The 14,312-nt window shown below is 39.5% G+C and overlaps 1 pseudogene; it reads right to left on the bottom strand.

Annotated features, from left to right (window-relative positions):
- Positions 1–12,004: 12,004 nt before the first annotated feature.
- On the bottom strand, positions 12,005–12,574 carry LOC129463729 (homeobox protein VENTX-like; annotated as a pseudogene).
- Between the last annotated feature and the right edge of the window lie 1,738 nt (positions 12,575–14,312).

Here is a 14,312-nt window from a genome sequence, read left to right as displayed (position 1 = left end):
TTTCCTTTCCCTGCCAGTCTGTGAAATTATTCAGACAAACAAGTCACATTCCAATGTGGAAACCTGGGGTCACCACATCCTCTATTACTACTACAAATCCACCTCCCCCAGCTTCTGCTGGCTTGTTCATTCTGTTCTTGAGTGCAACCCCCCTGTGTTTCTGCGTAGCAAGCGGTGTCCTCCTCCTCCAGGATGTGTGTGTTATGTGACTAATAAACTGCTGTCAATGTTATTTTTCCAGTTAGGTGTCATGTGTTTGGCCATCCCTGGAAGCCAAGAACAGGACTCACTCCTTCATCGGTGAGGTAAAAAGGAGTGAAGTCAAAACAAGTGGTAGAGTAAATAGCTTTGTTTTAAAATAAAATTTCAAGTTAAAACCAAATAAACCACAAACCACAGAGAGCACTCAGATACATGAATAGTCATAACTTCCATTTTGTAAAATATAAGAAAATAAACAATTATTTAATTATATATATGCACACATATCTTTCTCACTATTATTTTGTAAGTGGACATTAAATTATTTTGCTTTTGGTATTTATAATATTTAAGTTCTTAAAGATTCAACAACATAAATTCATTGAGATTTTTCTTAATATGCTATCAAGTTATACTCTGATCATTGCCTCTAGGTTCTTGACATTTTATTCCACATGAGGTCATGCCACTTCCTTCTCAAAGCTATGCAGAACTGGTGCCTAATTGGCATTATATATATACATATCAGAGTCTCAGATTTTCATCATGATGGATGCATTGTGCTTCATAAAATGAAAAGCCAATCACACAGTAGAGGCAAAAAATAGCAACATCACCAAAATTATAGTTATTGTCACAGAATCTATTCAGATTTGAGTTTTCATACATTAGTTAGATTTTCCCAGTGGATCTATTTTTGAAAAAAATAATTGTTTCAGTTCAGTGCCCAGAAAGAGTAAACATACTCCTAATGCACTTTTTAAATTTCCCATGTGTGTATATCAAATATGATAATGTGGAAGAGTTTGCTATTCCAAACTGTCACGAAAATGGGAGCTACATTGGCTGGATTTTCAACTTGAAAAAAAGGATTATGTCATGTTTATCTTTGTATTTCCAGCATCTGGCAGAGGGCATGGCACAGTGCAGCTGCACAGAATTAGGCAATTAATTAATAGCATGTCTGGTTCCACAAAGGATTTGAGGTAGTTTATAGGAAATGTATACAATAAGATAACAAAATGTAAGTATAGTCTAAACACATTTTTAGGGAAACTACAAATTGGAAAAGGCGATCAGCACCCAACCTGCAGACCATAAGGTCCTTAGAGCCATTTTAATGTGGTTACAGGTTTACACCGGAGTATTATGGTGTCTGAAGCAAAAATGGGAAATACCACTTTTGCACTTTTGCTAGTTTAAAAGGGCATGCTTATATGTAAGTTGTATTCCATATTTCTACTCACAAGATGTCAAATTCATAGAATTATGATATTTTCTTTTTTCACACTCTGCCAGTAAGGATGGCATAATTTTTAAAAAGTGCTTATAAGGTATTAATCACCCCAGCTCATGCCCCCTCCTTTTAACTAAACACATTTTACCTTTCAAAATAGTGTATCTCCATTTATAAAATGTACATGGGGTGCAGGGCATTTTTTAATATCCTTTGGAAGGTGGCCAAATTCTGAAAATAAAATACTACATTGGGAGTTACTTCATAATATCAGGAGGAAACTTGTGGTTTTCTTAGGAAAACAAAATGTTTTTAAAGGCACTGAATTTAAAAAGATGTCTTCAATGTAGGCTTTCATATAAAAGACACTGAGATATGTCAATATTATGGAAGCTATCTTCATAGAGCAAACACATGAGTTTTTTTCTTTTGTTTTGTTTTTGAGACAGAGTCTCACACTGTTGTGCCCAGCCTGGGGTGCAGTGGCGTGATTTTGGCTCACTGCAACCTCCACCTCCCAGGTTCAAGTGATTCTGATTCTCCTTGCCTTAGCCTCCCAATAACTGGGATTACAGGCGCCCACCACCACGCCCAGCTAATTTTTTTGTACTTTTAGTAGAGATAGGGTTTCACTATATTGGCCAGGCTGGTCTCGAACTCCTGACCTGATCTGTCCGCCTTGGCCTCCCAAAGGGCTGGGATTACAGGTGTGAGCCATCGCGCCTGTCCCACATGAGTTTTTAAGACTATTTTCGTAGTATTTTTTCAGTCAATTAGCATCACTCTGCTCAAAGAACTTATAGGGTGCCAAGATCCAATAATCTGCATAGAACTCTTTAATTATCTGATGTAATCCATGCTCACAATGTTAACTGTCCAGAAATATAAATGGACCCCAGAAACTTTCTTCAAATAGTATTATATATCTATTAATCTATCTTTAAATAAAAGGTTAAGAAGCTTAAAAATGCTCATAATTGTAAAACGAATTACAGTAAATTTGACCTATTTCACATGTAGAATGAGGTGAAATACACATGTCCATGTCTTCAAAAATAATACTCTAGAGAAAATATTTATATTATATGCAAAACAATGCTTAGATTGGGCCCTTGTTATTTCTTTTAAAATTAATTAATTAATTTATTTATTTCTTTATTTATTTTGAGACAGATTCTCACTCTGTCACCCAGAATGGAGTGCAGTGGCACGATCTCGGCTCACCTCAACCTCCACCTCCTGGGTTCAAGTGATTCTCCTGCCTCAGCCTCCTGAGTACTTGGGATTACAGGCACACGTCACCACTCCAGGCTAATTTTTGTATTTTTTAGTTGAGATGGGATTTCACCATGTTGGCCAGGCTTCCTTATTTGCTTATTATTAATTGGGGGAAGGAAGTTTGAGATGTTAGTCAAAGGATACAAAATTTCAGTTAGATAGGAAAGATAAGTACAAAAGATATATTGCACATCATGGTGACTATAGTTCATAACAATGTATTGTATTCTTAAATATTGTTAAGGGAGTAAATTTTAAGTTTTCTCATCCTCTCTCCAAAAAGAATGAGTATGTGAAGTAATGCATTTGTCAATTAGCTATATTTAACCATTTTACAGTGTATACATATTTCAAAATAACATATTAGACACAATAAATATATACAATTTTATTTGTAAATTAAAATAAATTTAAAAACAAAAAGAAAAACAGAGAATAATATGAAGAGGGAGAGATTTTCAATGTTAGCCAACTATTGAACTATAAGATTTAAAAATTATAAAAATTAAGGTTAACAATTCTAAAAACTTAGTAAAAACTTGAGGTAGAAAATATGCCAAACATAATTGAAATAGGTGGAGGAACTTGGATCCCAAAGGATACCAATTAATGCTTAAAAATAAATTTAAGGCCGGGCAAGGTGGCTTACGCTTGTAATCCCAGCACTTTGGGAGGCCGAGGCCGGTGGATCACGAGGTCAGGAGATCGAGACCACGGTGAAACGCCGTCTCTACTAAAAAATACAAAAAAATTAGCCGGGCGTGGTGGCGGGAGCCTGTAGTCCCAGCTACTCGGAGAGGCTGAGGCAGGAGAATGGCGTGAACCTGGGAGGCGGAGCTTGCAGTGAGCCGAGATTGCGCCACTGCACTCCACCCTGGGTGACAGAGCGAGACTCCGTCTCAAAAAATAAATAAATAAATAAATAAATTTAATCACTCTTTGCAGCTCAAAAAACAAAAGATGCACAGCTCACTTTAATCATGCCCCCCCTACTTCCTGTGTATGTTATGAGGATTAGAGAATTGATGTACATAATGAAGCTTTATCAACTATAAATCACTGTATCTTAGCTATCTAAGTGAACCATTATTTTACTTGCTTTTGGCTGTTTGTAAAATAATTTAAAAGGAAAAACTATAGGAAGTCGGCTGAGCAAAACCCAAATGCATACCTAGAACCTTCATCTGATTCTCCAAACAGTATTTTTTAATCAAAAGGTCGGATAGTTGTTAAGATTATGATGAAAACATGTTAGAGGAGTGTAAAAACAAAACATTAGACCCATAGAAACTTCTGCAAAAGGATGGTCCCTTTTTTAATGCTTATTCTCTAATAAACCTAAGTGTAAACTTAATAGAATTCATATGGCACATTTCCATACCAGTCTCATCATAGTTGAGCTTATATTATATTTAGGTACCATCTCACATTACACGTTGTAAACTTTGAATTTATGTGTATGTATGAATATATATATATATACATATATACATATATATACGTATATATATACATACATACATAAACATATATATACACACACTAGTGTTAAAAATAATAATGTAGTTGGTACATTGGTAAGAATCACAATAACAAGATTCATTTACTGACTATAGATTGAAGTTATACTCTCAAATTAGTACATTATACATCACCTTATATATGTGCTACTCACACTAAATACTAGCTCTTTGGGCAAATAAAACTGATACCATTTGAGTAGTATCACAGCTGAAAACTTAAAAACAAGAGAAAAGCATTAGAAATGGAGCAAAAAATGAGGAAAGTCAGAGACAAAGGCTGTCTAGCAACTTTAAGGAGAACAGTAAAGCCCTGGAAAGTATATCTACGTAAGTTCTTTAATTCTGATTTTACTCACATCCATTCACCTTCTAACCACTATATAACTTCCCCAGACATTGCCTACAGGGAATGAGAATAAATAACTTAAACAAAGTAGATAACCAAAATAAATTTTCAAATAAGGCCGACGTCTGTAATCCCATCACTTTGGGAGGCAGAGGCGGGCGGATCACCTGAGGCCAGGAGTTCGAGACCAACCTGGCAAACTTGGCGAAACCCCATCTCTACTACAAATACAAAAATTAGCTGGGCATGGTGGCGGGCGCCTGTAGTCCGAGCTACTCAGGAGGCTGAGGCAGGAGAATCACTTGAACCGGGGAGGCGGAGCTTGCAGTGAGCAGATATTGTGCCACTGCACTCCAGCCTGGGTAACAGAGCGAGACTCCATCTCGAAAAAAAATAAGAATAAAAAACAAAATAAATAAGTAAATTTTCAAATAAATAAATGGATGATAATTACAACATGAAATTACCTTATTTGAACTTCTATTTTGCTATATGTCTTTGCTTCTCATTTGTCTACAAATTATAAATTCCCAAATACCAAACATTTCACTGTATACTTTTCTTAATTTATAACATATCACTATCTGATTTTCTTGCTTAGGCCGTATGTACTTTAAAATTGAATTATGTTTTACACTCACTTTTAGTAGGTTCACAGTATACACTTATTCTTTGTGTCTCCAAAATAAAATATATCACCAATATCAAATTTGTAATTCTATGTGTCAAATAGGATACATCACTAATTCTTTTTTGCTTTAGTGGCTGAGAGAATAGGATGAATTTGTAATTTCTGAGCTTTACCAACTAGAAGTATATGCAGTTGTCCCTCCATATCTGTGGAGGAGTGGTACCCTGAAGATATCAAAATCCACATATGCTCTAGTCCCTCATATAAAATGCCATAGTATTTGCATATAACCTATGCACATCCTCCCATATTCTTTAAATCATTTCTAAATTTCTTATAATAACTAATGCAATGGAAATCGTTGCTATACTATAAGTATTTTTTAATTTTTGTTATTACTTATTGTTGCATTATTGTTTATTTTTACTTTTTAAAATATTTTTCCATTCAAAGTTGGTTTAACTGATATAGGAGCCACAGCTATAGAGAGCTGACTTATTTATATTCAAAATTATGGTATCACTTAAACATATATGAAAATCACTTCTTAAAATAACAAATAGGAAGATATCAAGAGACATGCTCTGAGCTAATTGAAATATTTTCACTGGGCAGGTGCTTTCCACAAATTATTATACTACTCATGTAACTAGAAACATAGAGCATATCACTAAAAAGACTGAAATGGTAAGTTTTCATTTCAGATTTCTAGAGCCACTTCAATTTTGTCATAGTGAAAACTTTGACAATGCGAGTTTGAACTTAAGTTTCTTCATGCAGCCTGGGTGACAGAGCAAGACTCTGTCTCAAAAAAAAAAAAAAAAAAAAAAAAAAAAGGAAATGGATTGGAAAGCATGCATGCAACATGTGAACAACTGCATTTTTTTCCAGAACTACTAAGAGTGTACATTTTTCCTAGATACCAACTACAGATACATTCACATCTTTTGAGTTTGTATTAGGTGCTTCCTAAGGTTTCTGGCAGGTCTGTAACTGTGATATATTAATGCTACTGAAGAATGAATGAATGAATTCAAGAATACAGCTACTCTGATTTAGAAAACAATAATGATATAGTCATTATTCTGATATGAAATACAGTTGTTTTTCTGGGAATGCTTTCTTTTGGACTAAAGAGCTACAGCTCAGATTTTCTAATAGCTTGTAGTTTGTATAGAAGAGTATCTCCCTTTTAAAATCAGAATGTAATTAGGCTCCTCACAAACTAAAAGTAAAACTGCCATATGATCCAGCAAATCACGTTTCTAGGTATATATCCAAATAAACTGAAATCAGTATGTTGAAGAGACATCTGTACTCTCTTATTCACTGAAGCATTATTTACGATGGCAAAATTTTGAATTGACTAGAGCGTCTATCGGTGGATGAATGAACAAAGGAAATCTGGGATACATCCATGATGGAATACTACTCAGCCTTATAAAAGGAGGATTCTGTCATTTGTGACAACATGGATGAGCCTGTAGGACATTATTCTAAGTGAAAGAAGCCAGGTACAGAAAGACAAATACTCCATGATTTCACTTGTATATAGAATCTAAAAAACGTTGATCTGATAGAAGTAGAAATTAGAATGATGCTTACCAAAAGCTAGGATGGGGTAGGGGGGATGAAATATGGAGTTAATGGTAAAGGGTACATAGATTCACATCGATAGGGGAAATAAGTGTTTGAGACCTATAACAGTATGGTGACTATTGCTAAAAATAATGTATTGCATATTTCAAAACTGCTTTAGTACATTTGAAATATTCTCACCACAAAAAATGGTAAGTATATTAAGTGATGGATATGTACCTTGATTTAATTATTCCACAATGTATACACATATCAAAACACTACCTTGTATTCTATATATACAATTACTGTCAATTTAAAACAATTTTTTTTAAATTCAAATCAAATCGGGCTGAATATTTTGCTGCCCTCACCAGGGCACCACAGCATATGCAACTCTTAATCTCATTGAGAAAAATTTTGAATTTTTATCTAGGAATATGTATACCCTTTAATACATGTGAATATAAATTTATACTAGAAGCCTTGTTACACATCTAACACTCATTCAATAATTCATGTATCTAACTTTTTAAATTTTCTTTCTTTTTTGAGAGGGGCATATCAGTATGTTGCCCAGGCTGGTCTTGTTCTCCTGGACTCAAAGCAATCCTTGCACCTCAGCCTCCCAAGCAGCTGGGATTACAGGTGTGTGACCACTACATCTAGTTTTTAACTTTAAAGCACCAGCAATGTCAAACAAAGCCAATTAGCAGAAATTACTAGTAATAAAGCATGCTCAGAAAGAAAATCTATGTTTTATAATATTTTTGTGATTATAATGATTTTTAAAAAAAACCCCTATTTTGTGCAGCCTAATACAATAATATATCATGTAAAATTTAATTATAGAATATAGAACATACATTTATTTCAGGAGCAATATGATAAAATACATTGGTAGTTTATATAAAATAAAACATATACAGGGAAAAATATAGGAAAAAAATCCTCTTGTTAGGTGGAAAAATACTCATTTGTTGGTGGGAAAAATATTAATTTGGCTGTGAAGGTAGGTTTATCATCAAAGCTAGAGAGAATAATTAAAATAGTTAAAATAGTTAAAATCTGTAGGTTACTTCACCCCTGTGTAGTCTTTTAAAAATGTAATGGGAAATACAGATTCTCCTTGACTTACAAGGGGGTCATGTTCCAATAAGTGCATCTTAAGTTGAAAATATCCTTAAGTCAAATGCATTTAATACACCTAACCTACCAAATATCATAGTTTAGCCGAGCCAACTTTAAATATTCTCAGAACATGGCTGGGCGCGGTGGCTCACGCTTGTAATCCCAGCACTTTGGGAGGCCGAGGTGGGCGGATCACGAGGTCAGGAGATCGAGACTGCAGTGAAACCTCCTCTCTACTAAAAAATACAAAAAATTAGCCGGGCGTGGTGGCGGGCGCCTGTAGTCCCAGCTACTCGGAGAGGCTGAGGCAGGAGAATGGCGTGAACCCAGGAGGCGGAGCTTGCAGTGAGCCGAGATTGCGCCACTGCACTCCAGCCTGGGCGACAGAGCGAGACTCCGTCTCAAGAAAAAAAATAAATAAATAAATAAATATTCTCAGAACACTTACATTAGCCTACATTTGAGCAAAATCATCTAAAAAAAGCCTATTTTATAATAAAACGTTGAATATCTCATGCAACTTATTAAATACTCTACTGAATGTAAAAAACAGAATGTTTGTATGGGTACTCAAGGTACCCATATGAATGCACATGACTTTCGATCCATGGAAAAGTCTGAAAAATTTTAAGTCAAACCATCCTAAATCAGGGACAACCAGTACATTATTGCCCACATGGTCTTCCTCAAAAATGCCCATTTCCATCTTGCTTTGTTTTGTTGTCTTTCAAAATAATGATCCTTGATAATTACCTTTTTGCATTGCACTTATTTTTGTGTTAAAATTACACTCTTTCTGAGCCATGTAATATTTAGGTTAGTCAAATTATTACAAAAAGATTTGTATTTTTGAGTTGTCATTAGTTGTAGAATTATTTAAGGAAAAAAACTTCAGATATTTATGTTGACAAGAAATGGACCGTAGCTATTATCCAATCCCTTGCAGGTATACTTTGGTAAGTACAGATTAGTGAAATCAGAGATATTTCCTCTACTTGCAACTGTTATCAAATTGTAGTTTATTTTAGAAATCAATAGAAATTACTATCTGCTCAAAAATCTTCTGTGGGCAGTAATAAAAGAAATTTAAGATCAAGATTGAAAAGGCATTATGAACAGCTTTAAGTCAGAAATTTGAAAAGTTACAGAAAATTAAAACATTAACTGCAAATATGTAAACTATTAAAACAGATTGAAGAATATTACATTTCATAAACTCTGTGTAATGGTGTAACTGCCCAATGGCTTTACCTTGCCCACCACCTAGACTGAGCTGATTTATCAAGACAGGGGAATTGCAATAGAGAAAGAGTGATACACAGAACTGGCTGGCCGTGTGGGAGACTGGAGTTTTATTATTACTCATATCAGTCTCCCAGAGCATTCGCGGAGCAGAGTAGGGGGAGGCCAGTGAGTCGGGAGTGCTAATTGGTCAGGTTAGAGGCAAAATCACAGGGAGTCAAAGCTGTCTTCTTGTGCTGAGTCAGTTCCTGGGTGGGGACCACAAGATTAGATGAGCCAGTTTATTGATCTGGGTGGTGCCAGCTAAACCATCAAGTGCAGGGTCTGCAAAATATCTCAAGCATTGATTTTTTTTTTTTTTTTGCGGCACACTTGTACTTTTATCATGGACAATGTGCCCCCATCCACATCCACAAATCAGTGCTGTCCAGGCCACACCCAGGAGCCCCTGTCCAACTGAGAGGTGACAGCGTGCTGGCAGTCCTCACAGCCCTCGCTCGCTCTCGGCGCCGAGGAGCACCACCCCCTGCTCCACGGCGCCCAGTCCCATCCACCACCCAAGAGCTGAGGAGTGCGATTGCACGGTGCGGGACTGGCAGGCAGCTCCACCTGCAGCCCCAGTGCGGTATCCACTGGGTGAAGCCAGCTGGGCTCCTGAGTCTGGTGGGGATGTGGAGAACTTTTATGTCTATCTCAGGGATTGTAAATACACCAATCAGCACTCTGTATCTAGCTCAAGGTTTGTAAACACACCAATCAGCACCCTGTGTCTAGCTCAGACTTTGTGAGTGCACCAATTGACACTGTATCTAGCTGCTCCGGTGGGGCCTTGGAGAACCTTTATGTCTAGCTCAGGGATTGTAAATACACCAATCGGCACTCTGTATCTGGCTTAAGGTTTGTAAACACACCAGTCAGCACCCTGTGTCTAGCTCAGGGTTTGTGAGTACACCAATCGACACTCTGTATCTAGCTGCTCTGGTGGTTCCTTGGAGAACCTTTGTATCCATACTCTGTATCTAACTGATCTGATGGCGACGTGGAGAACCTTTATGTCTAGCTCAGGGATTGTAAACACACCAATCAGCACCCTGTCAAAACAGACCACTTGGCTCTACCAATCAGCAGGATGTGGGTGGGGCCAGATAAGAGAATAAAAGCAGGCTGCCTGAGCCAGCAGTGGCAACCCGCTCAGGTCCCCTTCCACACTGTGGAAGCTTTGTTCTTTTGCTCTTTACAATAAATCTTGCTACTGCTCACTCTTTGGGTCCACACTGCTTCTATGAGCTCACCGCGAAGGTCTGCAGCTTCTCTCCTGAAGCCAGTGAGACCACGAGCCCACCGGGAGGAAGGAACAACTCCAGACGCGCTGCCTTAAGAGCTGTAACACTCACCGCAAAGGTCTGCAGCTTCACTCCTGAGCCAGTGAGACCACGAACCCACCAGAAGGAAGAAACTCCGAACACATCTGAACATCAGAAGGAACAACTCCAGAAGCGCCGCCTTAAGAGCTGTAACACTCACCGCGAAGGTCTACAGCTTCACTCCTGAGCCAGCGAGACAACGAACCCACCAGAAGGAAGAAACTCCAAACACATCCGAACATCAGAAGGAACAACTCCAGAGACGCCACCTTAAGAGCTGTAACACTCACCGCGAGGGTCCGCGGCTTTATTCTTGAAGTCAGTGGGACCAAGAACCCACCAATTCCGGACACACAACCACTGCCCTCCAAGGGCCTCGCCCAGGCCTCGGTTACATCATCACTCGCTAGGACGCACAGCAGCTCTTCCACTCTTACCGGTGGTCGTATTTTAAAAGCACATGCTGGTTGTAAACACTTTCAACAATGCAGAAATGAGCAAGGGGAAAAAGGAACTTACTGCGGACATGGCCACAGGACCACACTTTTGTTCCTGTTGGGATGCCTGGGTCGGTTTCACAAGTCGCCTTGCAGTCCTGCAGGCTGAACCCGTCTGTCTGCGTGCCCTGCGCTGCCTACCTCCTGGGCACTCTGGGGCGACGTGGATGAATGTGCTCTTGTCTAAGGTTCAGTGCATGCAGTCAGGAATCCGCACCAAGAATGGTCTGTCCATGAGTGAGAGAGAGTCCTCCCCAGGAGGGGCTTCCGTGCCTCCCATTCTGGGCACTTCCGGACTTTCTGCAGGAAGTGCTGTCTTTGAGTCATTCTGTTTTGTCCGGAGGCTGCTGCGAGGACAGGGACAGGTGAGCACATTCTGGAGGGTGGGGACGTGGGGCACGGCTTCAGTCCAGGCACAGCCGCAGGTCCCAGCTGCTCCGCTTTCCCTGGCCGCAGAAGAGCAGCCCCCAACAGGCTGCGGGCACAATCCCGGCTCACGCAAGGCCTAGACCGCACTGCAGAGCCCCAGCAGCCCGCCTTAATTTTCACGTTTGTTCCCTCCTGCTTTCCAGCTTTGGGGTCCTTGTTAAGAGGGACTCGAACCACACACGACACCTGCATTCCCTTCCAATCCTTCATGGTTTCCTTTTTTACACACAAATCTTACAACCTTTAGTTTTTCCAACACTTTTTAAAAAACAAATTATTCTTTTGTCATACACTGAAAGCCCTACCCATAACAAGCCCACTTCTGCCTTTGACTGTTCACTGACCTTTCATTTATTTCCTAAACCGACCCTTTTTGGTAACTTTCAGTAAAGAGGTGGCTTTAACAAATATATATTCCCCAGAAATCTCCGGAACCTTTGCGTGGGTCAGGGTGAAAGGTGCCGCTAGGATGTAAGCAGAACAGCTGAGTCCTCCTGGGAGGTGCCAGGTGCGATCTACACAGACCGCGTGTGTGGCAGACATGGAGTCAGATGCGCTTCCTCAAAACGCAGCCCGTCTCTGGCAGAGCACACAGGCTCCAGGGCCCTGTGGACAGGGCTGGTCCCAGTGTATCCACGCCACTTCCTGGGCTGTGGGGGGGTGGTACGCCAGAGGCTGCCTGCAGCAGGAAGCCCACGCAGAGGCCAGAGGCTCTTGTTCCACTTGGCAGAGACCCAGAAGGAGCCAGGGGGCATCATCAGAGCCTGGGGCCCTGGCTGGGAAGCCCAAGGGCACAGCAGCTGCAGGCCGTTCGTAAGGCCAGAAGACGGTGAGTGGAAAGCCCGGGCGGGTGGAGAGACCCCAAGAAGGGGCTGTTCAGCTGTGAATCCTGCATTTGCCGTTCGTGTTTCATCCGGCGTTTTCGAAACCAGGTTTTCATCTGGACCTCTGTGAGCTGCATATCCCTGGCCAGCCACTTCCGCTCCAGAGGGCCCAGATACTGGTGGTGCCGGAAGACGCTCTCCAAGGCGCGAACCTGCTCTGTGGTGAAGGTTGTACAGACATGGGGCCGCCAGGAGTTTGGCTCCTTATTCAACCCTTCACAGAACAGGGTCATGCAACCTCTCTGTCCTGGGCCCCCACCCCAGCCCCTTACTGCGGCTGGGGTGGCTCCTCTCTCTTCAAGCACTAATCTTAGAAGCAGTTTAGGGAGGGTCAGAATCTTGCAGCCTCCAGCTGCATGACTCCTAAACCGTAATTTCTAATCTTGTGGCTAATTTCTTAGTCCTGCAAAGAGAGTCTACTCCTTAGGCAAGAAGGAGGTTTGTTTTGGGAAAGGGCTGTTATCTTTGTTTTAAACTATAAACTAAGTTCCTCTCAAAGTTAGTTCAGCCTATGCCCAGGAATGAACAAGGACTGGTTGGAGGTTAGAAGCAAGATGGAGTTGGTTAGGTTAGATCTCTTTCACTGTCTCGGTCATAATTTTGCAATGACGGTTTCAATGGTATATTAGTGTTCATTTTATGTGTATCTACATCCGTACTTTTTTATAATCCTCAAGAAAAATCTGCCTCTTTTATTATTCTTTTATTTTTTTTTCACTGACAACTTTGGTTTTGTTCATCTTCTCTATTGAATCTTGATTCTCTAATTTAATAATTTATACTCGTTATTTCTTATCTTCTTGCATTTATTTGATGTTACTTTTTCAGACAAGCTGAACATTTTGCTCACTATTTGTATCCTTTTATCCTTTACTAATGTAAATATTATAGCCATAATTTTTAAAATATATCTGACACCACCTTTGCAAAATTATTGACAGTAAGAGAAATCTGACACAGTTGACTTCGTCTTGCTTCTAACCTCCAAGATGTCCTTGGTCACTCCTGGGCATAGACCAAGCTAACTTGGAGAAGAACTTATAGTTTAACCTTAAAGCAAAGATGATAATAGCTCCTCTGAAAACTAAACTGCCTTTGTAAAATTAATGAAAGTCTACAAGGTTATGTTTATGAGAGGGGCCTGAATTCTGCTAAATATAGGTAGAGTAAACTGATAAACGGCCATTGTTATGATCACAAGATTTGTAACTTCCTTAATCACTCCTATAGATAACATCACTATTGTAAAACCAAAGATTGGCCCTTTGAGAGTCTTTTCAGACTTTTGCATTTCTCATGACCAGTTGACTCCACCCAGCCCTGAAACTCATACCTTAACTGGTCCTGTGGCCCCCCCAACCCAGAGGCTGACTCAGCACAGCTGGCCTGCTTTCCATACCCCACCCCTCTGATTTCATCCCCAGCCAATCAACATTCCCCATTCCCTAGTACCCAGGCCACCAAATTGTCCTTGAAAAACTTTGAGTAATAAGTCCATCTGCCCGCTTGGTGTCTTCATGTCAATTACACTCTTTATTTTCTCAGTGAAGTAATTTTGTCCGTACAGCAGGCAGAAAAAACCCTTCAGGCAGTTACCCATCCTTTTGCTTTGTTCCAATATGTGGTATTTTCATTGACTTCAATTTTTATGTTATGGGAGAAGTTCATTTGGAGATATATAGAAGTGGATTTAAAAATGTCCACAGGTAGGAGAGTAACTTTGTATCTGATACTGACATCTAACTTAAATTGCATTGTGCTTCAAGTATATAACCGGTTTCACAATCATACTTTAAGTGTTAAACTTACCTTATTGTCTAATACATAATCCCTTGTAACACATGTTAACTTTACAGTTGTCCCTGTGTATCTGTGGGGGATTGATTATAGGATCTCTGTGTATACCAAAATCTGAGGATACTCAAGTCCCTTATATAAATCTATGGACTTTCTCCCATGTTCTTTAAGTCA

Source organism: Symphalangus syndactylus, chromosome 15 (genome assembly GCF_028878055.3).
Source record: "Symphalangus syndactylus isolate Jambi chromosome 15, NHGRI_mSymSyn1-v2.1_pri, whole genome shotgun sequence".
Classification (NCBI taxonomy): Eukaryota; Metazoa; Chordata; class Mammalia; order Primates; family Hylobatidae; genus Symphalangus; species Symphalangus syndactylus.
The sequence above is the reverse complement of the archived record's forward strand: the minus strand, read 5'-3'. Positions and strand labels throughout refer to the sequence as shown.